This window comes from Miscanthus floridulus, chromosome 7, assembly GCF_019320115.1.
Source record: "Miscanthus floridulus cultivar M001 chromosome 7, ASM1932011v1, whole genome shotgun sequence".
NCBI lineage: Eukaryota > Viridiplantae > Streptophyta > Magnoliopsida > Poales > Poaceae > Miscanthus > Miscanthus floridulus.
Window position 1 is genome coordinate 111,968,887 of NC_089586.1, and position 14,175 is coordinate 111,983,061.

Here is a 14,175-nt window from a genome sequence, read left to right on the forward strand (position 1 = left end):
TGACGACGCGGTAAGTTTCCTTTAACTCCCTTCTGCTTTTCCCTTCATATATCAGTAACCGATTCTCTTGTAACAGGTTAACAACCCAGCACCATCGGTGAGCAAAAGTGGGAAACCCTTCAATCTCCGGCCTGTTTTCCCAACATCGCTGATCGGCTACAACGCTCCCACCTTAGCCGCTTTGACCCACCAGAAGATTCGTACCAAGACCATCACTTCCAAGTCCAAATTGGCTACATCTAGGGTTACTCCATCGGCTGCTGCTACAACCTTGGTCAGAGCATTTAAGGTAACAACCTCGTTTATTTTTACTTATGCCGATCACAAACTGTATTAACCTTAATCATCAGGGGGTAAGAGCTACTACTGGATCATCATCGGCAATTCCGCCGATATCAAGCACCACTTCCTTCGATGAACCTTCAGAGGTAGCTTCTTGACTTTACATTTTACTTGTTAAATATCATCTCTTACACTTGTTTTGCAGCAACAATTGGGTACATCGGCAAACGTACCAGATGTCCAAGCTTCACAACCAACAAGTGTCGATGCCCCCCAGCCCATCGTTGCCGATGCCCAAGCAAAACGCAAAGCTTCAACAGATACTGAAGCACAGCCAAAACGACAAAGGTCTATGCCGATCCCTACATCTGCCCCAATATCATCGGCCGTCATACCTCAAGAGCCCACCATCGATGAAGTCACAGAGGATATCCCATCGGCCAGCTCAGCCGATCCCCCACACGACATACTCCAGGTTGCTTCCTCCAGTCAAGCACAAGAAATTGCCTTGAAACAGGTAAACCGATCAGCCTAGTTGATTTACAATACTCATACTTACCCCTAACTGATCTCCCTCTCTCTCTCTCAGGAACAAGACTCCCCGAACAGCCTATTTTCCTTTGCCATTGATATTTCTGACGACGATGGAGAGGAGACAAGTTCTTCCCTTGCACTGGGAACAATATCGGCAGAGACTAAATCCAAGTTGGAAACCCTCCTGAACTTGCTACAACAAGGTACCGCCCAACTGGTAGATGACTCGGACCCCGCAAAGGCAATCTTCAAAACAATTCGGGGCCAGGTCCCTGCCGATGTTGAAGAAGTACTCTTCCCAGCAGCTCACCTAGAAAGCCGCCAACTGCAATATCAACGGGCCGCTCAGCGCATTGCCGATAGAGCAGCTCAGGCTCAACTCAAAGAAGAGATGCTACAACTGAAACAGATTGCCGATGAGAAGCACAAGGGCATCGGCAACTTGCAGACTTCGGGCGCTGAACTTAAGCAGAAAATCTTAGATTTATCAGCAAGGAAGATGGCTCTATTGGCTGAATTGAAAGAAGTTGAGGCAGCCTTAACTCATGCCCAACAAGAAGAAAGCCAGCTACCCGATGCCATCAAGACCCTTCAGCAAGAAAGAGATATCCAAGCTCGCAAAGCTTTAGCCATGAAGAAAAAACTCAAGCCTGTGGAGGGTGCCGCCGATGATGATATCAAGGAAATGGAGGAAGCCGACCAGATTCGCCTGCGTGCGATATTAGCTATCCAATCCTTGTTGAACGTGTAATCTTATTTATTGTATCGGCACTTTATACTTTTATGCATCTATCCAGATACTAGGGTAATATTTCTTTAAATATTTTCCATTTATCGCTCTGGGAAACACAACCCCTTCGAGGGTTTCTAAAATATATGCATTACCAGGAACAGACTGATTTATCCGATATGGACCTTCCCAATTAGGAGACCACTTTCCAAACTTTGAACTTTTAGTCCCAATCGGTAAAATCAATTTCCAGACCAGATCTCCATCGGCAAACTCTTTTACTTTCACCTTCTTGTTATACCATCTAGCTACTCTTTTCTTATTTTCTTCGATACTAACTAAAGCCCTTAACCGATGACCCGCCACATCTTCCAACTCATCCTTCATAAGAGTATTATAATCATCGGCTGTCAGCTGATCTTGAGAACGTATTCGTCTAGAGCCAACCTTAATTTCCCAAGGCAATACCGCATCGTGTCCATATACCAACTGATAAGGCGTTACTTTGGTTGCACCATGACATGACATCCGATATGACCACAAGGCTTCATTTAATACTATATGCCACCTCCTAGGATTTTCTTCAATTTTGCGCTTAATGAGTTTGATGATCCCTTTGTTAGAAGCCTCAGCTTGACCATTAGCTTGAGCATAATATGGAGAAGAATTTAAAATTTTAATTCCCATACCTACAGCAAACTCATCAAATTCTCCTGATGTAAACATAGTGCCCTGATCGGTAGTGATAGTCTGAGGAATACCAAATCGGTAAACAATATGCTCTTTCACAAAATCAATCATATTGACCGATGTCACCTTTTTTAAAGGAATTGCCTCAACCCACTTTGTAAAATAATCGGTAGCAACCAGGATAAATTTATGTCCTTTACTCGATGGCGGATAAATCTGACCAATGAGATCAATAGCCCATCCCCGGAACGGCCACGGTTTGATTATAGGATTCATAGCCGATGCAGGCGCTCTTTGAATATTACCAAACTTTTGACACTCCTGGCATCCTTTAAAATACTTAAAACAATCTTCAAGAATAGTCGGCCAATAGTATCCATTCCTTCTGATCATCCATTTCATCTTGAAAGCCGATTGATGTGCCCCACATACTCCTTCATGAATTTCACCCATCAAGCTTTTCGATTCATCATTGCTAACACATCTAAGTAAAACTCCATCTATAGTTCGATAATATAATTCATCATCGAGGAGCACATATTTGGTAGCTTGGAACCTTATACGTCTCTCAACCTTTCTATGTGGATCCTTTAAATAATCGACAATCTCTTTCCTCCAGTCATCGGTATCAACTGCCGATGTTAGCACTTCCTGAATAGGCTGATACCCTGAAGCATGCTGAGCTAGTCGATTAGCTTCCTCATTATGCAATCGAGAGATATGTTCAAGACGAAAGCCTCTAAATCCTTTCAACAATTGCAAACATCTTTCATAATACGAAATCAAAGCTTCACTTCGGCATTCATAACTTCCAGTCAATTGATTTATAACTAGCATAGAATCACCAAAGATTTCAACAACATCGGCACGTATCTCCTTCAGCAATTCTAACCCTTTTATCAAGGCTTGATATTCAGCTTGATTGTTTGTTGCTGTAGCAACAATCGGCAATGAAAACTCATACTTCCTCCCTAGAGGTGAAATTAACACAATGCCGATACCTGCTCCTTCACCACATGTGGACCCATCGAAGAAAAGTGTCCAGGGAGCAATCCCCAGAAAGTCCACTGTATTACAATGCTGAGTGACAAAATCAGCCATCACTTGCCCTTTAACTGCCTTAGTTGATTCGTAACGTAGTTCAAATTCTGATAATGCCAAAATCCATTTGCCGATTCTACCACTTAACATCGGCATCGACAGCATATACTTGACCACATCGTCTTTGCATATGACCGTACATTCGGCAGTTAACAAATAATGCCTTAATTTGACACAAGAAAAGTATAAACACAGACACAATTTTTCGATGGCCGAATACCTCGTCTCAGCATCCACTAACCTTCTGCTCAAATAATAAATAACACGTTCTTTCCCTTCAAATTCTTGAATAAGAGCTGAACCGATAACTGTATCATCAGTTGATAAATATAACCTGAAAGGCTTCCCATGTTGAGGTGGAACTAACACTGGAGGATTTGATAAATATTTCTTAATTTCATCAAGGGCTAATTGCTGTTCAACTCCCCATACGAATTCCTGATCAGCTTTTAATTTAAGTAGTGGGCTGAAAGCCTTGATCTTACCCGACAGATTAGATATGAATCTTCTAATGAAATTAATCTTACCGATCAAAGATTGCAATTCAGTCTTATTAGCAGGAGCAATCACCTTGTTAATTGCATCAATAGACTTCCTACTGATTTCAATGCCTCGCTGATGCACCATAAAACCCAAGAATTGTCCTGCCGATACACCAAATGCACATTTATTAGGATTCATCTTCAATCCATGCTTCCTTGTGCACTCCAGTATCTTTCGCAGATCGGCTAAATGCGCTGTGATATCTCCAGACTTAATCACTACATCATCAATGTAGATCTCCACTAATGTGCCGATGTATTCATGAAAAATAAAGTTCATAGCTCTTTGATAAGTAGCACCGGCATTTTTCAAACCAAACGTCATGACTATCCACTCGAACAACCCCACATGACCTGGACATCTGAAAGCAGTCTTGGGAATATCTTCCTCAGTCATGAATATTTGATTGTAACCTGCATTACCATCCATGAAGCTGATAATTTGATGTCCAGCCGCAGCATCAATCAACAAATCAGCAATCGGCATTGGATAGCCATCCATTGGTGTGGCTTTGTTGAGATTCCTGAAATCAATACAAACACGAAGTTTTCCATTTTTCTTATAAACAGGAACCACATTAGAGATCCACTCTGCGTATCGACATTGCCGAATAAACTTTGCTTCAATTAATTTAGTTATTTCGGCCTTAATGTCAGGAAGTACATTAGGGTTGCATCGGCGCGCTGGCTGCTGATGTGGCCGAAATCCAGATTTGATAGGTAACCGATGTTCAACTATCGATCGGTCTAATCCAGGCATCTCAGTATAATCCCAAGCAAAACAATCTTTATATTCTTTTAACAAATCTGTTACTCGCTGCTTACACTTGGAATCTAACTTAGCACTAATAAAAGTAGGTCTTGACCTATCACCATCACCAATATCTACTTCTACTAAATCATCTGCCGATGTGAACCCTTGACCTAATTTTCCATCATCGGCAAACCTATCCATTAAAACTCCTCTTCAGAACCGACTGCTTGGATCGGTGGAATTTCATAATCAGCAACTCTAAGGAACTCTTTTTCCCAAGCTTCTCCTGATATGCATTTAGTTCGCTCATAAATATCTGATTCTGCCGATGCGATGATATAAGAAGAATCACCAGGGACGACCTCAATCTTATCCCCAATCCACTGTACGAGGCATTGATGCATTGTAGAAGGAACACAACAATTAGCATGAATCCAATCCCTCCCTAGAAGCAGATTATATGCACCCTTGCCGTTGATAACAAAGAACGTCGTTGGCAAGGTTTTGCTGCCGATGGTTAATTCCACGCACACTGCCCCTTTAGCCGGTGACACATTGCCTTCAAAATCTTTCAACATCATATCGGTTTTGGTCAAGTCTTGATCCCCCTTACCAAGTTTCCGATACATCACATAAGGCATAATATTAATCGCAGCCCCTCCATCAATAAGTACCTTAGACACAGGCTGCCCATCAACTCTGCCCTTCACAAACAAAGCCTTAAGATGCTGTCTCTCGTCATCGGTAGGTTTCTCGAAAACAGCCATCATTGGATCTAGTGTTAACTGAGCTACTTGATCAGAGAGAACAACTTCTTCCTCATTATCAGATAGTACCAAAAACTCCATCGGCAACATGAATACCATATTAACATCTGCCGATGGACCCTTATTTTTGTGTTTTACCTGCCACTGCTGACGACCAGGCTTTTCATTGGAGGAATTTTCCTCTTGGTATAAATCCTCCTGACGCTCACGTTGCATCCTCCTCCTCTGCGTCTTTGTCAGACCCTCTGGGCACCATCGAGGAAACTTGGTTTTCCAAACCGGCTGATAACAAGTCCTAGTTGATTCTACACGACGTATATTAGGGTCCCTGTAGAATATTTCCTCATCGGGAACTCTTGCGTTTGCCATCTCCTCAAGCTCCTCTTGATTCCTTGGAAAATATCCAGCGCGTTTACCAAGCCTCTCATGTACACTAAGTCTGCCCCCCAGCCGATCATGCACTGATGCTCTGCCTCTGATCGGCTCACTGACAGACGAACCCTGATTACCAAGTTGAAACCTCCTTTCTGAGCGATTGACTCCGTAATAACCATTACACTCAGGGCAATTTTCAACAGTTGGCAATTTAATACCTTCTTCCCAGCAATGGATGAAAAACGGACATCTCCAATGATCTTTATGTCGATTCCATTCCTCCCGACGTCTCACTTCTTGCTGTTGTCGATATCGGTCATTACGTTGACGCCAACCCTCCTGCTGCCTCCGATGAGTAATCACAATGCCAGATCGAGGAGGATTTTTGGAACTACTGCTTTCTCCTAGCAAACCCTTACTTTTTGCATCATCGGTAGTTATCCGATGTTGGGGGTCCACTGACGCGTTTTTCTCAGCAGCCTCTGACGTCAAAACCTTGGTCTTTCCTTTGGCATCCAACATATTTGCTGGAAAAGGGTGTTGATCAATTTTCATCGGCTTCTGGGCTTTGGAAGTACCAAACTTAATCCTCCCAGATTCAATAGCCGATTGTAACTGTTGCCTGAATACCTTGCACTCATTTGTACTGTGTGAAGTTGCATTGTGCCATTTGCAGTACAAGATCTTCTTCAACTCTTCTGCCGATGGGATCACATGATTAGGTGACAGCTTAATTTGGCCCTCTTGAAGCAAAAGATCAAATATTTTATCGGCCTTGGTGATATCAAAGGTAAACTTTTCTGGCTCTTTTTGACCAAAGGGACATGATATTGGCTTTTTATTCTTAACCCACTCAGCTAAGCCGATAACTGGTTCTTCATCAGAGTCAGAATCTCCTACTTCTTCAACAAATGATACCTTTTTACTCCAATTCTTTTTAGGTTCAAAAACCCTAGTATCTTGATCAGAGATCCTTTGCACAAGATGACTGAGGCTTTCAAACTCCTGAGAAGCATATCTGTCTTTAAGATGTGGCAATAACCCTTGGAAAGCCAGATCGGCAAGCTGCCGATCATCCAGCACCAGGCTGTAGCACTTATTTTTTACATCTCGTAGCCTTTGCACAAAGCTCTCTACCGATTCATCATTACGCTGTCTCAATTTTACTAAATCGGTAAGCTTCTTTTCATGGATTCCAGCAAAGAAATACTTATGGAATTGTTTTTCTAGATCAACCCAAGTAATAATAGAATTTGGTGGCAATGAAATGAACCATGTAAATGCTGATCCAGACAAAGATGATGAAAATAATCGAACTCTTAATTCATCTCTGTTAGCTGCTTCTCCACATTGAATAATGAAGCGATTGACATGTTCCATTGTTGATGTATCATCTTGCCCAGAGAATTTAGTGAAATCCGGTACCTTGTACCGATTTGGGAGAGGAATTAAATCGTATGCAGGAGGGTATGGAGTCCGATAAGAATAAGTATTGACCTTGGGCTTTATCCCAAACTGATCCTTCATAATTTCTGCTATCTTATCGGCCCAAAAAGCATCAGCCTCCTGCTGACGAACCGGTTGAATTTCTACAGGTGCCTGCTGACATCCCTCCACATATCTTTGTGGCCCACGATCTCCAGCAATCGGCATATTTGCCGTTACTTGTGGTCCGTTAGCCTGTTGGAAAGGATTCATCGGCTGGGCTGCCGATGCTTGATTCTGGAAACCAGCTTGCATATGACCTTGTTGAATCCCTGCAACCTGCTGATTTCGCTGAACTGTATGTTGAACAGGTAACTGTCCTGACCAATCATTATTAGAACTCATCGGTACAAAACTTACCGATGGCTGGTAATTTGCTGATATTGTTGGATAATTAAAACCGGTTTGAGGCATGAACTGAACCCCAGTTTGACTCATAGCAGGGACTTTCTGCTGCATCGGCAGTAAGCTCGCCGATGGGCTTGAATTGAATGTTTGAACCATAGGTATCTGGAAACCTCCTGAAGTTGGTTGCACAGAAGTAGTTGCGGCATATTGAGGCACTTGAGCCATCGGCGAAACGGCCGATGGTATAGGCGCTCTCCCTACTGCATCAAACACTTGAGGTAATCTAGGATTGAAAGCAGATGACTCTGGAGGCATGCCATATCCCCACCAATTAGTAGGAATCTGGCTATTCTGAGACACAGGGCCTGACATAGCTGATGCCGATAGATCTGTATTAAGCTGAACTCGCCCTCCTGGTAGTACCTGTTCTGATTGTATTGGTGTAGATTGAACATTAGGTGAGCCCGCCAATACTGGAGGGGAAGTAACTTCTGTACCCACAACGGCCGAAGGAGCCGATGGAGTTTTGACAGATGCTGGCTCTGGTTGATGATAGGCAGGCCCAACGTAATGTGGTGCCGCTTGTCCTTCTTTGAGAGTTCGAACCACAGCATTATGAACAGTATTGGACAGCACACTGGAGTGATTAATCAAAGCATGATTTACTGCAGAATTAACCATCTCTTGAAGTTTACCAGGATTGGAGTCAAAGGTAACCTGCCGAGGCAACGGCAAATCTTGCTTCTGGATGACTTGTCCACTCTTGTTCAAGCTAAATGATCTCAGACAAAGCTGCTTGTATTCTTCTACAGCCTTTTCCATAACCTGCCTCTGTTCTTCCTTGAGATCTTCTTCTGATACTGCGATAATGTTCCCTGAATCGATCTCGGAATTGAACATATTGATTGATTTGTCCCACCAGGCGTGCCAAAAGATGTGTTGATGCAAAAGTGGATCTGCAAACACAAAGGGCTAATACCCGAATCGATATCCAAAGCGTGCCAGTCGATTTGACCTGTTAATCGACAAGGATGAAGATACGAACACTTTAGTCCTGACAACAGCGATACGCCCGGAAGTCACGGCCAAGAGGTGCTCACGCGGAACTCGAGAATCGCCGAAGGTCGCACTGAAACGATGCAGCTCGCCGATTCAATGAGAACTCGTAAAAAAGAAAAAGTATGCAAATTGACGAAGTCGCCGAAAAGTAAGTAGATGCAAATAGGAGTAAAAATTGGTTTTGATGTTGATTGATATATCTCTTACATTGCCCCTTACTCCATATTTATACCCTGATCTAAAGAGACACAACCAAACACAACTAGGACACCAATCCCATATCTAAGGAAACACGTGACTCTTACATGAATCATACTCTAACTAATATAGAAAAGGAAATCAACTTCTATCTATTTCCCTGTCCGCCTCAATTACGATGGAAACCTCACTGTCCTCCTTCCCATCGGCATACTCCCTATTTCATCGGCAGTAGTCTTCAAGCCTTCCTTCATCGGCATATTCCCTGTTTCATCGGCAGTAGTCTTCCAGCCTTCCTTCATCGGCATATTCCCTGTTTCATCGGCAGTAGTCTTCCAGCCTCCCTTCATCGGCATTGACAACAACACCTCCAACCTCATCGGCAACGTCCGAGTCCAAATCAACCTTTCCATCGACCATCACCAGCTATCGGCAACCATCTTTACAAGCTGGCTTTCATCGGTTATCAAAGTATTCAATAACTTTCCCCTTGCCGATTAGTCCACTCCGATTATTTTGACACGTGCAAAAAACGGTGTCAACAGTCTCAAAATCTAGAAAGATGTTATCAATAAGCCATCATCAACTATGACTACAGTCACGGAATACTTCAAGATCAATCGTGCTGATAGTTTCGCAAGGACATTATTATATAGGGAGTTCCTAGAACACTACTGGTGGATCAGTGGTCGTAAGGTGTGGCAGAGAAGAAAGCAGCTGGATCAGATTGGAAGGATTGTGTATGCACACCCAGCTGATAGCTTCTGAACCATGTAAGAGGTGCAACCTCATATAAGGATTTAAGAACAATGGGTGGCATCACATACCCTACTTTTAGAGAAACATGTTAAAAGAGAGGGCTCATCGAGACAGATAATACCCTAGGTGACGCCTTGAGTGACGTTGAAACTTTTCAGATGCCAGCCGCATTACGGAGATTATTTGCGACTATTTTTGTATTTTGTGAGGCCACCAACGTACGTGAGCTATGGGACAAAGAGACAATTCTAACTCAAGTGTAGTCGAGAAAATGGCGTTGAGAGACATTAGAGAAATGATTCAGTCCATAGGGAAGGATATAAAAAATTATGATCTTCCGGAGCTCAATGATGCAGGTAAGTTACATGCAAACAAATTTTTATTTTTTATAATAATATGATATTTTTTCTACCATGATTAACATTTTTGCATTCATGAAAACTGATGTTTTATTACTTTCTGTCAAACAGTTGAATTTTTCAATGACATGATGAGAGAGGTCAGAGAGGAGCTTTCCATACATGTAGACCAAGAACATTTGGATATATATAAATCTCTTAACAACGACCAATGAGCAGGATTTGATGAAATCATACATCATGTATTGAATAACAAAAGCCGAGTGTTTTTCGTTGATGGTCCAGGAGGAACATGAAAGACATTACTATACAAGGTAATTCTTGCTAGAGTGCGCTCAGAGGGATTAATAGGAATTGCTACTGCAACTTCTGGCATAGCAACATCGATATTGCCTGGAGGACGCACAACACACTCAAGATTCAAAGTCCCAATTACACTTGCTGAGAATAGCACATGCAGCTTTGGAAAGCAAAGCGGCACCGCAGAGTTACTCCGTAGGGCGTCCTTGATTATATGGGATGAAGCTGCTATGACAAGGCGTCAAGCGGTTGAGTGTATTGATAGGTCTCTGCAAGATATTATGAATTGTTCCCTGCCGTTTTGGGGTAAGGTTATGGTGTTTGGAGGAGATTTTAGACAGGTGCTTCCTGTGGTTCCACGTGGAACTAGAGCACAAGTAACTGATGCGTCATTGCAGAGATCTTATTTGTGGGACAATATAAGGAAGATCAGATTGACACATAACATGAGGGCTCAAACTGACCCATAGTTTTCAAGTTACCTCCTTAGAATTGGGAATAGAACTGAACAAACCATCGGAGATGATTATGTTCGCCCGCCAGAAGATATTGTGATTGATTATACAGACAATGAAGATTCCATAAACAGACTCATTCAGCGTGTTTTCCCACCACTTGAGGAAAACGCGAGATCAGCGGAATATATGAGCACACGTGCCATCCTTTCAACAAAAAATGAGCATGTTGATCAACTAAACTCAAAGATGATTGCCATGTTTCCAGGTGAGGAGAAGGGTTATCATAGCTTTATTATGCCTTCTTATGCAAATATGCCTTATGCAAAAGGGTTTCCCGGATTGTATATATGCTCAAATACAATCGTATAAAAGTTGAACTATGGAAAAAAAACATCATTGTTTGGTTGTTTTTATGTGCATTCGTAAAATAAAGCCGTGGCGTTAGCACGGGCATTATACTATAGTAATTAATAATGGAAATAATTCTTTTGAAGGAAAATACTGAAAGCAATATGATGTTGTGTAGATGACTATATGTCTATAAACTTGGTTAATTGATTGAATCACTAGCTTCTAGTGGGACGTCCTGTTATGATTTCTATCGGACCTCTGGGGTACATTTTGGAAGGGACGAAGTATCTTAATTTGCTGATGGAGATGCCCATATATATTGGCATACACAATTCCTTTCGAGTCGAGATCGTTTCCCTCCAGCCTGTTGCAACGCTAGAGAGCGCCGGTGGGAGCACGCTACCCATCGCACGCGCCGCCAGCACGGAGCCTGCATGGACACGAAACGGACGCACACGCACGCGCGCGCGCGCTCTGTGCCCGGCCGGAGAAGCTTGCACACACAGCTCCTGGAAAGTTCTTGCGGCCTGTCGTCCATCTCTCTCAGACTCTCAAACAACAACGGCACAGCGCGTACGCACACGTAGTACCGTTCATTAGTGTAGTAGAGAGAAGATACCCGTCGATGAGTCACCAACTGCCGCAGGGGACACACAACGCAAGCGTAGAAGGAACCTGCTTCCTGACGACGCACGTCGCTGTTGCAGATACGGACGCGCCACACAAACAAAACCCGCCGAACCCACACAACACAACCGAGCGCATGCAGCCGAAGTCCGACAGCCGAGCGCAACCGAGCAAATGGATCATCCCGGTAAATGCCGCTGTGATAAGAAATGATGCATACGTGTTTTGTCTACACTATACAGGCCGGTGTTGTGACATCTATCTGCTGACGTGTTTTGTCCACAATTATATGATAGATAGATTCCATCGAAGTCTCGGCGCAAGCAAAGTCCATCGCGTTTCCACGTACGCTGCCTCCTTGCCGAGCAGAACGAAGCAAACAAGGGAAGCCGGCAGGGAATGTCAGATGGGATGATTTACTCCGGGCTGGTACAGTCGTACGTACTCCAAGGGAAAAGGTCCGGCAGCTGGCGACCACACTTGCCCCACGGCGACGGCGTCGCCAACCGAGGAACAGGCGGAGCTAGGGGCGGAAATGGGTCAAGAAAGCAACTGATGAATGCCACGAACTAGAACGTGTGTTGGCCATTGCTCACTGGTCCAGTCCATCTAGAGAGGTTATGTCAGGTTCATTTGCAATCAAAAGCAAGCCCAATAAGCTAGATTTATAGCCGAGTTATAACGACAGCGGGGAGGAAGAACAAAGGATATGGCAGCATCATTTTTTTACTGTATAGTCAAGAGGAAAACAGCTCATCTAACATGTTGCAGCCTTGCAGGGTGGAGGTCACAACAGGCCTGCATGTAAACTCTGACAATCACACTCTCTCTATAGTACTCTCATCTGCATTGGATTTTGCTGACTTGTCTGGCTACAAGCCAAGCACAAGCTAATATAACTTACTGTATTATATTTGTCTTAGGTGTTGAGTTACCTTTCCTATAAATGCACCCTACTGAAATTTATATGTGTTATCTCTCTTGCTTTTGAAATTGAAGATGATGCTTTTTGTATGGGCTTGAAAATAAATACTTCCCTCCATCCTAAAATAGATGACCTTATATGATTCAAATTTTGTACCCAAATATTTTTATCTTCTCACTTCCTCCCATTCATCTTTCTCTTTTCCCAATACATATTTCTCTTTCCCAATACATCTCCATCTCTACTCCTCGAGGGATATTTTGGTCTTTTGCTTTCTAAGTTGGTCTCCGTGAGAAAGTCTAAAATGTTAAGTAATATAGAACAGAGGAAGTACATATATTGCTTGGTCTCTGTGAGGGATTTTTTATTGGCTGGTTGTGGGAAGAGAGGTTGAGAGATAATTCAACAATAACTGTTTTGACCGAGGTGGAATACTACGCTTATATTTATACAAAATTTAAACATCAAGAATATTATTCCCTCCATTCTAATCATACGTTTTGCCTTTTCTAGGTATTTAGATATAGTGTATGTCTAAGTGCATAGTAAAATCCATATATCTAGAAAAGCTAAAACAAAATCAGGAGTGGTTGTGAAGCAATGATATAGGAAATTTTAATTAATTTTGCAAAACAAACCGGGAGTCTTACCTTAGCATGTAGTGTTTCTGAAGGAGTCCTAGAGACTTGCTCATTTGAAAGGATATAAGCTGGAGACTTTGATCCATTAGAGCAACTCTAGCATGAGTCCTCAAATTAGAGCTCCTATTTTTGGTTTGAGGGCTCCCTCATTTTTTGAGGGCTTGGATTTTTTACACCTACTCTAGCAATAGCCCTCATATCTACTTTAGGAGATACTACCGTATGGGACCCACTCGTCATCAAACGAAGCTCTACCTGAATGAGCCGTGGATGTTGCGAGGGAGCTCGACGCGAGAAGTGCACCCATGTCGAAGGGTCAGGGTCTCAACGGTAGGGGCTCGCCGGGAAGAAAGGAGTCTAGGGAGAGGAATCATGAATGAAGGGGCTCATTGGGGAATAGGAGTCAGGATGGTGGCCTGGAGGAGGAGGAGACCCAAGGACGAGTGTCGCCGATTGAGGGGCAGGCCTCGTCGAGGAGCGACATAGGAGAGTCGCGCCGAGGAAGGGTCTCGCTGGTGAGAGAGATCGTCACAGAGGGAGCCGGTTGAGGGAGATCCCCCAGGTAAGACACCGTCGTAGGGGAAGAGGGCTTAGGGTGCTCTCACGGGGGAAGGGAGCTTGGGTAGGACTCATCGACGGAGCCATGCCGAGGGAGGGTCTTGCTGGGGATGGAGAAGGAGGCGAATCATCGTCGGAGGTGGATGGGTGGGCACGGTTCCACGAGCGCTCGGAAGGGAAAACTACCGCAACCGTCATTTGAGGACTTGCACCAGGGCCCCTAGGAATGAGGGGTAGGAGGGGGATTTGAGGGTGGGGGGGCTAAAATTTAAGGGCTCTAGTAGGGCCTGTGCTGGAGCTCTTTTTTGACTCTGGCCCTTAAATTTGGTTTT